The 10,997-nt window shown below is 49.3% G+C and overlaps 1 protein-coding gene across 6 annotated transcripts in view; it reads left to right on the forward strand.

Annotated features, from left to right (window-relative positions):
* ARSG (arylsulfatase G) overlaps positions 1 to 10,997 on the forward strand; it is an 83,758-nt gene that overhangs the window by 22,809 nt on the left and 49,952 nt on the right. Inside the window, exon 1 of one of the 6 annotated variants that reach the window (XM_081804634.1) lies at positions 237 to 520. The exons of 3 other annotated variants lie outside the window; for them this stretch is intronic. The gene's annotated coding sequence lies outside the window, so the exon portion shown is untranslated. 2 more of the 6 variants (XM_081804633.1, XM_081804631.1) reach the window with 2 other exon arrangements.

The following is a 10,997-nucleotide window of genomic DNA, read 5'->3' on the forward strand; positions in this document are numbered from 1 at the left end:
GCACCCCTGGCCGGGCGCGCGCGCGGGGGCCAGGGGCCGCTTCCCTTCCCGCAGCGCCCCGGCGCTCCCAGCGCCCGGTCCACCCGCGCCTGGAGGATTTGGGGATTGGCTGGGGGCGGGCGGGGAGGGGGGCGCCGGGGCTAAACCCGCGCGGCGCTCGCGGCTGCGGCGGCTCCGCGTCCGCCCCGGGCAGAACAGGTTCCTTCCAGTTTGGGTGTGAGCTGCGCGCGCGGCGCCGCGAACCCCGAGTTCCTCCTCCAGCGTCCACTTCCCCCCATTTCGTCAACTCGCGCCTGGTTCCCCTTATGGGGCCGCGGGGGAGGGACTGCCGCAGTGAGCCCTAGACAGCGAGTGGCCCGGCTGCTACGAGTGCCTTGCTTTCCCCCTTTTGCAGCAGCAGCGGCGGCAGCCACAGCATCCGCGTTGCACGAAGGGGATGTGAGCAGCCGGGCTGAGTCAGCATCCCCGGTCGGGGCGCGCGCGCATCCTCCCTCCCTGGCGGTTGGCGACGTGCACACAGGTGCGTGGCTGCCTAATCCGCCGAGAGCCCCCAGGACGGGAGGGACCCGGACGGTTGGGGAGTCCGTGCCCCTCATCCCGAAGTCCCCGACCCCAAGGTCACTGCGAACTCGGCGGATGATGCCCGGGAAACCGGTTAAGAGCTTGCCGTGGGGACAAAGCAGTGTGTCGTATCCCCGGCATTTCGGAGCCCGCGGGGGCGCAGACTTGGCTTCCTGGTCTCCACCTCACCTACCCAGGGCCAATCTGAGACCTGCTCGGAAGCAAAGACCTTATTCTCTGCATTTCCCCGTCGGCTTGGGTACGGGTTGCTCCCCTCACTGGGGTTCGAGGAAGTGGTTCTGATGTCAGAAACTCATGAGAGCCTACTTGGGGAGCGCGCTCACGCGGGGTCGCCACCGGGAGGAGTCGGCGGTTTGAGTTTTAGTAAAAATCCCTTTGCAGTCGCTGCCTCATTTCTCTCACGACTTGGCGATAGGGTCTACTGCGTTAAATGTCGTTGTGCGGTTACAGGCTCTGGTGTGGGTTAGGTGGGGAGCAGGTGTGCTCGCGTAAAGTGCTCTGTTACGGGCCAGTTCTGTACGGCCAGGGGGCAACTGATGAGCTGTGCAACCTTGTGGAAGTAACTTAACCTCTTGGAGCGTCAATTTCCAAATCCGTAAAATGGGGTCAGTATCTGTATTCCCAGAACTGAAGGCTCTCATTTATGATGCCTGAAAAGTGCGGATCAAAATGACTGCCTGTGATGAGCCCTCGGTGCCCATTAGCTCTTATTGTTGTTATTTATGGCTTACCATACCGATCGCTGACTCCAGCATCCCCCCACCCCACAAGCGATCCTTTCTTTCGAGTTGTTCTTGGAAGAAACCACACGTGATGATTTTTAAAAAATGATTTTAATCACTGAAATGAAAACAGTGCTAAAACAGGACTGACTGTAAGTGTAATCTTTCAGATTTAGGATCTCACAGTGCATTAGGACCTGCCATTGCGCTCACTATGGAATTGTCATCTTTAATATGGCACAGTATCTACTGTATTGGGTCTTGGGAACCTATGGGTGTAGCCCATTATTTATAACTGAGTGATTCTTTTTTTTTAGGATTGTATTTATTTGACAGAGAGAGACACAGCAAGAGAGGGAACACAAGCAGGGGAGTGGGAGAGGGAGAAACAGGCTTCCCACTGAGCAGGGAGCCCGATGTGGGGCTCCATGTGGGGCTCCACGTGGGGCCCGATCCCAGGACCCTGGGATCATGACCTGAGCCGAAGGCAGACGCTTAACGACTGAGCCACCCAGGCGCCCCTATAACTGAGTGATTCTAATCAAGTCCTGGAAGTTCCTGGTGCTTGGGCTTCTTGATTTAAAACATTAGGCAAATCATGCCAAAAGCTCTAGGTGTGAATGAATGATTGAGAAAGTCACATCTGAGTATTTGGCCGGAGTGAAAGCCCTGGCTGTTGGGGAGGCATAACTGTAATGATGATACTAATACTAAATCGCTATTATTTTATTAATATTAATTAGAACTATTAATTTTTTGCATGTTTGCTTTGTTCCCAACACTATTAAATGCCATCCCTACATGTGATCTAACCCCATCGGTAACATTCTGCAGTTGACACTACTCCCATTTTACAGATGAGAAAAGTTGATGCACAGAGCCCTGGAGGGCTTCACGCAAGGTCTCACAACATTTATAGACACACCCTGGCCCTTTTTGTAACTAAAGTTCATCCAGAGATGACATTTGCCACCTGCATTTGGGGAAGGGGGTGTTGGAAACCCAATCTCTGCCCAGTCTTGCCAGCCACAGGCCAGTGACTTTTGCTCGCCCTGGTTAGAAGCTGGCTTCACCTTGGTCCCTTTCCTAGTGAGACCAAGCGTGAAAACCCCTGCTTTTTTCACTCCTCCCGGGAAAGCAAAGAGAAGGAGAGCACTGCATTACCATGCTAATCAAAACCCCCCCAAACAAAACTAACTCTGTTTAGTTCTAAATCCGAACAAAAGAACCCTTGGAGTCTGGAGTACAGAACCAGAAAAATCAGGATATTAAGTTCAGGGTTCGGCTCCCCCCTTAGCCTCTTCTGTTGTGTGTGCTGTAAGTTCAGTACAGCAGATACCCTGGGGTCCTTCATGTACAGTGGGCAAGGCTGTGAGGATGCCCCTTAAAAAGTCCGTCAGCATCTTCTGGGGAAATAAATTGGCTCCTGAGGCTATCCCCTCTGCTCTCTCTTTCTAGCCCTCTGGCTTCGGGTCATTTGCATGAGAACAGATTCCTTTGTGCAAAGTTGGCCGGCCTGTTCTCTGTCTACGTTTATAGCTCTTCTAGTCTTCATGTTGGGTTGCTAGGCAGATATGACCCTGGCTTGCAAATAAGCTCACTGCATTTACCAGCCCGTGAGAACTTAAACTTGGGTAAGTAGATTGAAAGGAATCTTGCCTGGAGCTCCGAGAGGAGCAACCCGTTTTTAGGGCTGGGTCTTCAGAGCAGCCATGAAGAGGGGGAGCATTTGAGAGGGCACTCCTTTGGGAGGTGTTGGTCTCCCACCCATCCGCTCTTCCTCTCCCTGATTCTGCACCACCACCCACCATCTCACCTGAGGGCCTGTGCCAGGTAGGGGTGTGGGGGGGGTGGGAGGGGTGGGTTGGAAACGGGACCCATGTGTATTTGACTGAAGCAAATTCTTGCTTTAAAACTTCAATAAAACTCAAGATAGCAGATAGCAGAGAAGCCCACAGACTTCCTTGTAAGAATTCCAGGTAGATATGTTGGGTTTATCTTGTGGGTGGTAGAGCCTCCCCCAACCCCCACATTTAACAGTTTGAAGGAAGGCAGGACCCTTCAGATGGGCACCCGTGCTCCTGGGGAGATTTGCAGATTTGCCAAGGGGCCTGAGACACAGGTAATTTTAGGGCGATCATTTTCCAGAACATGAGCTCTGTCCTAAAGCCAATTTGCCCAAGAACCTACTGTGGGGCGGGCCTGGTGCTGGATTAGTCTCGCACGCTTGGCTTCTCCCACATAACCAGAGCCAGGATCTCACTAGGGTGCTCTGTTCCAACTGAAAACGTCTCTGGGGTGAATATTGAAATACTGTGCCAGGGAAGCCTCTCTCTTCAAGTCACTGTGTCCCAGCCCCCAGTCCATCTTGTAAAGATGCTTTTGCAATAGTAATAACTTGTCCAAATATACCAATATGTTGTTTGATGATAAATGATCACTTATAATAATAATTGTGATAATAATTCAACCCAGAAGGGATTTTTTTTTAACTTTGAGTTGTAAATAACAATTTCAATTTATACACAAAGGTGTAAATTTCAATTTATACACAAAGTCTGTGTCCAGAGAAATAGTATCATTAAGTACTTTAGATGAGGTCGTGAGGGTGGGGCCCCCATGATGGGATTAGTGCCCTTAAAAGAAGAGAAAGAGAGCCTTGGGGGACACAATGAGAAGGCAGCCGTCGGCAAGCCAGGCACAGAGCCCTCACCGAACTGTGCTGGGCTCCCGATCCCAGACTTCCAGCCACCAGGACTGTCAGAAAATGAATTTCTATAGTTTAAGTCACCCAGTCTATGGTGTTTTGTTATGGCAGCCTTCGCTGACTGACGTGGAGAGGGTTTATTGTTTTTCCAGATTCTTTTAGAGGATACCCAAGCACAAAAATGTGTAGGCCACTGAGTATGGTCTATATTAATATGAGGACAAGAAAGCCGTGGTCCCCACCCTCTTGGATAAATTCTCCCTGGGGCGAGAAAACAAACCTGGGAGTCACCACAGTGGTCCGCGTGAGGCCAGGTGGGGTCTGTATAATTGAGAGCTACGGTGTAAGACGCACCTGGGTGTGGACCCTGGAGCCTGACCTTGAATCCCAGCCCTGCTCTCAACTAACTGTGTCACTTAGCTGGGCAAATTACTGAACTTCTGTCTACCTCAGTCTGCTCATCCGTGAAAGGGGGATAATAATACTGCATAGGGTTGTCATGTGGGGGGCTTAGTGCTGTCTTGCTAGGTTAACTGAGTTAACGTGTATAAGGGGCTTAGCAGCTTAGTGATGTGCCTGGCTCACGATGAGGTTCCCTAACTCTTGGCTGGGGGGTTGAGGAGGATGGGGACTAGAGAGGCCTAGAACCAGGAAAGACCTTATGAGGACTGGCAAGGGGGAGGGGGAGCGGTGAAGAGCAGGAGGTGCTGGGTTTGGGGACAGGAAGGTCACCTCCCCACCCATGGCCTCTGGTGATCTGACCTCTATCATGCCTGATTACCATTCAGTGCAGTGTTGATGATGGATCACTGGGTACGTCTCATTAACTCTGGAGTGAGTTTTACTTGATTTTAACACTGTTATTTGTTCTTAGACTTACTAATCTTTTTTTTTTTTTTAAGATTTTATTTATTTATTTGAGAGGGAGACAGAGAACAAGAGCAGGGGGAGGGAGAAGCAGACTCCCCGCTAAGCAGGACCCCGGGATCATGACCTGAGTCGAAGGCAGACGCTTCATCGACTGAGCCTCCCAGGTTTCCCTAGGCTTCTCAGTCTTGGTAGTTAACTGCACATACAGTTTTGTCATCCTCTTACTACTTAAAGAGAGAAGAAAAAGAGAGAATGTTGCCTCGGGGAGGACTCTAATACACCACCATCTCAAGCCTGTTGTAAAAGTACTAACCACAACACAAAAACCAGGATTGTCGGAACAAAGTGATTTTCATCACATTGCTTTTAGGAATAAATACCTGCCGTATTAAAAGTTTAAGCCGCAGTTGCCGGTCACGAAATCTAATTGGCCAGGGTGGAAAGTGTGTGGGACCACTGGGTTTTGCCCCGAGTATATCAGACTTTCTTTGGAGAATTGTTAAAGTTGCCCCACCCATCATGTTGCTCAAGGGCAAGGAATAAAAACCTGCTTTCTTGCTACGTTTCTTGCCTAAAGGGAGATGCTCCCCCCCCCGCCCCCCCCCTTCTTGTCTAAACACGCACAGCCTGTCCTGCTGCTCCTTGGAACAATACACAGTGTTAAGCTTCAATTTTAACCTTTCAGGAGCCGCATATCCACTCATTTCCAGACGCCTAAGGGGATAGCGGATGGTTCATGGAAGCTAGGAGGCTGCTCCAGGCTGCGCTCTGGACAGGAGGCCAGGAGGGACTCTGCCCTGCTGTGGATGTGGTCCATGGAGGGCTCTGGCCTCCTTAGGGGAGCCCAGATGCTTGGTAGGGCTCCACGGTAGGACTGGGGACAGGGAGTGTCTGTCCTTCCTTCCCACAGCCATCGCTCTTTCATCGCAGCCCACTCATGAGCCCTGATGAATGTGGTTGTTTCCCAGGCCCCAGAACCACATCCCAGAGAGTGTGGTCCCTCCTCTCTGAGTGTTTACTGTCTAGTTCAGAAGACAGGACACACGTGTGATTATTACCTAAAGCAGCTTCTCCACAAGTGCACTTTTACGAGGGAGGACCTCAGAAGAAGGGGGGCTCACAAAGGCCATCTGAGGTTAGGGAAGTGATGAGACAGAACTGAGTTTCTGGGCAGGATGGAGCAGGCTTGGCCATAGCTGTTCATGTTAGAGGCATTCATTTAGCAAATATTGATTGGACTCCCTCTGGGCTAGGTACCAGGATTATGCAGTGCGTAAAACACAGACATTCTTATCCTGATGCACATTACAGCCTAGACTTGTGACTTTTCTGGCTGGAGCACCTAGCCCAGGGTCACCAGCAAATCAATTTTTTGGATGTTTCCGATATAAACATGTAACTCCCACTTTCAATTGGCGTCCAAGGGGAGATTTCCTTCACAACTGCTTTGCATCTTGGCTTGACCTCATGCTGTTAAATTGTCTAAAACCAGATCTGCTGGTAGGCAGTGTATTCCAGAGACCATGTCAATGGTCATCAGCGTCTGCCCAGACACAGGGACCTAGCTCAGGGTTAGCCAAAATGGCACAGACAACCATGGGACCGTGTGACAAGGAACTATGGTTCGGAGCTTCGAATACACAAACCAGAAGGACTCTTCGCTTTCCCTTTGGCCTTGTTTGTGACCATGGTGTTTATGGCTTCCGGATCTACCAGCAGAACATGCCGGCAAACAGTGATGACCAAGACAGCCAATAGCTACAGGGAGGCCGATTTCACCATCGACACTCAGCTTAGTTTTGCTTCATATTAATTTTAGTAATGCTTTGGGCTAGTATAGTACTTTTTTCAACACGTTCTCATATTTGCTATCTCTTTATCCTCAACACAACAGGGGGATAGAATATCAATAGCCAATGTTTCTGAGCACTTACTGAGAGCAGACACTGGTGTTGGATTTTTCATCCTCACATTGTGTTTGGGGGGGGAGGAAGTTTACTGAGGCTCTATTTTTCAGATAAGTGGGTAAACTGAGGCACAGAGTTATTGTTGGGTTTTTTTTTTTTGGTACTTATCCAAGATCACACAGCTAGGAAACAACTCTGTTGAATCCCGGGCACACATTCTTCTGGAAACAGGTCACCACACTCCCCAGATCAATTTCCTAAAAGGCGTATTTGCCAAGTAACCGCTTCACAGGATTGAGCATTATCCCCCCCTGCACCCCCACCCCAGGTTTTGGTCTTTCCCCCTACTTCCTATGCCCCGACCTCAGCCTCAGAGGTTCTCGGTTAGAGCTGAGCTGGAATCTGTGTTAGTTGGCTTGGGCTGCCGTCACAAAACACCACAGACTGGGATGCTCACACAACAGAACTGTATTTGTCACAGTTCCGGAGGCTGGGAAATCTTAGATCAAGGTGCCGGCCGATTTGGTGCCTGGTGAGGGCTCTCTTCCTGAGTTGCAGAAGGCCACCTTCTTGCTGTGTCTACACCTGCCAGAGAAAAAGACCCAGCTGTCTGGTCTCTCCCTCCTCCTTCTCCTCATCCTCATCCTCCTCCTCTTCCTCCTCCTCGTCCTCCTCCTCTTCCTCCTCTTCCTCCTCGTCCTCCTCCTCTTCCTCCTCCTCCTTCTTCTTTTTCTTCTTCTTCCTTCTTCTTCTTTTTAAGACTTTATTTATTTGACAGAGAGAGCAAGAGAGCACAGGCAGGGGGAGCGGCAGAAGGAGAGGGAGAAGCAGGCTCTCTGCTGAGCAGGGAGCCTGATGTGGGGCTTGATCCCAGGACATCGGGATCATGACCTGAGCAGAAGGCAGATGCTTAATTGACTGAGCCACCAAGGCGCCCCTCTCCTGTCTCTTCTTATAAGGGCATCAGTCCCATCAGGAGGGTCCTACCCTCACGACCTCATCCATCCCCAATCCCCTCCCAAAGACCCCATCTCAATACCATCACACAGGGGGTGAGGGCTTCAACATACAAATTTTGGGAAGACATGAATCTTCCACTCATCACAGAATCTCACGTATTTCATTGTAAAGGTGGGACAAATCCTGGGAAAGGAGACCTCTGCAAAAATAGAAAAGATAGCACACGACATTTAGTAGAAGTTTCCAATTCTCATACAAAACCGACACAGGGAAAAATGAAAGTTTGACACACAAACCACTGATCAATCTTAACATGACAGGGAGAAGGATAAGAGGTAGGACGTGGGCCTGCTAAAAAAAGGTCAAACCTGAATCCGATCTCACCAGTAGATCTACAAGTCAGTGAACAGAGAAATGGGGGCTCCAGGGACATTTTAAATCACACCATGGGGTACAATCCGTCCAAAATTGAGAAATTTCACAGGACAAACAACTGAATTTATTTACAAATATATTGCAGGGAAGAGAGAGGAGGAACTTATCAATGAAAAGAGAAGAGACACATGAACCAAATGCAATGTGTGGTGGGCTTTGTGTAGATCCTGGATTAGAGTTAAAAAAAAATTTTAAAAATGTTTACAATAAGAAAATAAATAAAATAGGGGCGCCTGGGTGGCTCAGTCATTAAGCGTCTGCCTTCGGCTCAGGTCATGATCCCAGGGTCCTGGAATCGAGCCCGGAATCGGGCTCCCTGCTCAGCAGGAAGCCTGCTTCTCCTTCTCCCACTCCCCCTGCTTGTGTTCCCTCTCTCGCTGTGTCTCTCTCTGTCAAATAAATAAATAAAATCTTAAAAAAAATTAAAAAAATAAAAATAAAATAAAATAAAATAAAACATTGGTGAGACAGCAGAGTATAAACACTGGTTTAAACACTGCTTGGAGTGTTGACGATACTAACACATTGTTGTTTATTTTGAAAAGTGGCTATGAATAGGGTTGCAGTCATATTTTAAAGGAATTCTTATCTTTCAGGGAAACATATAGAAATAATGTCAGATGAAATTACATGATACCTGAGGTTTGTTTCAAAATAATCCAGGGTAAGTGGAGGACGAGAGAAAGACACGCGGAAGGGGGGACAGGTGAAAATGGGTTGGCCATGTGCTGATAGCTGTTGAATGGAGGTGCTGGGTCGGGATGCATGAGTTTCTCAACTTTTGTATATTTGACAGCTTCTGTAAAATTTACTTATTATAAGCGATAAATAAATATGCTTTGTACAAATTCCTTAAAAAGTTAGCAAACAGGGAGTGGATTTCAGGTAGTTGACCTTGAGTCCTTTCTGTCTTACCACATTTCTTGTGACATTTCTTCTCAAGTGGAGGATAGAATTTTAGAGAAAGGATGTCATTCGGAGGGCCATCTACTTTCTCTCGTCTTCTGACATGTGTTCAGGACCCAGATATAATTTCTGCAGGGCTGCTGAGCTTTCAGAGCATGGCATGATGCCACCTCTGCTGTCCCAAATTGGCTCCTGCCACATAGCTTCCTTCTGTGACAGTTCCAACAGGTGGTTCTAGCTAACTCTATGCAGGATGTCATATGCCCCATGTGGATGAGCTTCCTGGAATTGTTGGGTTCACAGAAGGAATATTCCCTATAATAGGTCTGGCTTGCTCCCGTTGTAAGATAAATAAGTGTTGGGGTCATAACGTACCACAACATGATGACTATAGTTAACACTGCTATATGGTCTATTTGAAAGGTGCTAAGACAGTAGATCCTAAAAGTTCTCACCATGAGGAAAAACCATTTCTCTCTCTCTTTTTTCTTGTATCTATAGGAAATGATGGATTTTTTAAAAAAGATTTTATTTATTTACTTGAGAGAGATAGCAAGAGAGAACATGAGTGGAGGATGGGGAGAGGGAGAAGCAGGCTCCCCACTGAGCAGGGAGCCCGACGCGGGGCTCGATCCCAGGACCCTGGGATTATGACCTGAGCCAAAGGCAGACAGTTGACCGACTGAGCCACCCAGTGCTCCAGGAAATGGTGGATGTTAACTAAACTTATTTCGGTGATCATTTCAAAATATATATAAGTCACGTCATTTTGTTATAATACCTTAAAATTACACAGTGCTGTATGTCAATTACATGTCAACAAAACTGAAAGAAAAAGAAACAGGAAAAGAAATTGCCTTTGCCTCTTCTGTTGAGCTAAGACTGAGACCCCCAGTTACACTCTAAGAAAGCAATCTTTCTGAGTTGGGGCAGCCCCGAACTGACACGTTAGGTAGGATCTCAGGGCAAAGGAAGGGACCAAGAGGACGTTTGTTTGTTTGTTTGTTTGTTTGTTTGTTTTTTCCCACGAGGATCTTTATTACACATAGACATTAAAAAACCTGAAAAACTGTCTTGGTTCCCAAGGTAACTGGATTTTTCCTCACCACTTGGACCTGGATTTGGGTGAGGCAAAATTCCAGGAGGTGCTCACTGTTGGAGTCACGTGAGCACAGGTGGGTACCGAGATGGAGTGCTGCCTCCTTAAATTTGGCACCCCGGGCACTGGGCTTGCCCCCGCCGCCCCCAGCATTGCCTCTCACCTGGGCTCACCTGGACTGGTGCAGCTGACTCCTGATTCTCATCTTCCCTTCCCTGCCACCCCGTTGTTTATTCCCGGCAGAGCAGGGGCTGAATTCTGGGATATGTAGGTCAGAACTCCCTCTCCCTCCTCCACTGTTTGCTGCTCCTCACATGCACCAGCCCTTTGGCTTGCTGGTCTCCCTGCCTGGCATTCCTCTCCGAATGCTGCACTGCTTCTTCCTTTATCCCCTGCAGAGCCTTCTGGAAGGATCCTTCTCCATGAGGCTGTCCCCTGACCTCCTTCACTGTGCACCTCGTGAGCTGCTTCCTGCCTTGAGTTTTTCTCCCCGCACAGACGTTTTACTCATTTCATTTCTCCCCCGCCCGCCCCCACCTCCACCCCCTTCGAGAAAGGAAGCCGCACGAGGGCAGGGGTTTTGTGTTTCTTTCGCTGCTGTACGCACAGCGCCTAGACTGAGACTGGTAGCTCAGTGCACGTTTGCTGGAGGGATGACAAGGCATGGGGAGGGGTGGGTGGGGATTGGTGCAGACTACGTGGGGGCAGCTGGGACCCCAGGTGCCTCCTGGCCACCCCCCCGCCCCCCGCCGCCCGCGCATCACACTCTCCCTGCGCCTCTGTCTTTTTTGGCCTCGGCTCATCAGAAG

The sequence above is a fragment of the Leptonychotes weddellii genome, chromosome 15 (assembly GCF_054177405.1).
Source record: "Leptonychotes weddellii isolate Sample4059 chromosome 15, ASM5417740v2, whole genome shotgun sequence".
NCBI classification, from domain to species: domain Eukaryota; kingdom Metazoa; phylum Chordata; class Mammalia; order Carnivora; family Phocidae; genus Leptonychotes; species Leptonychotes weddellii.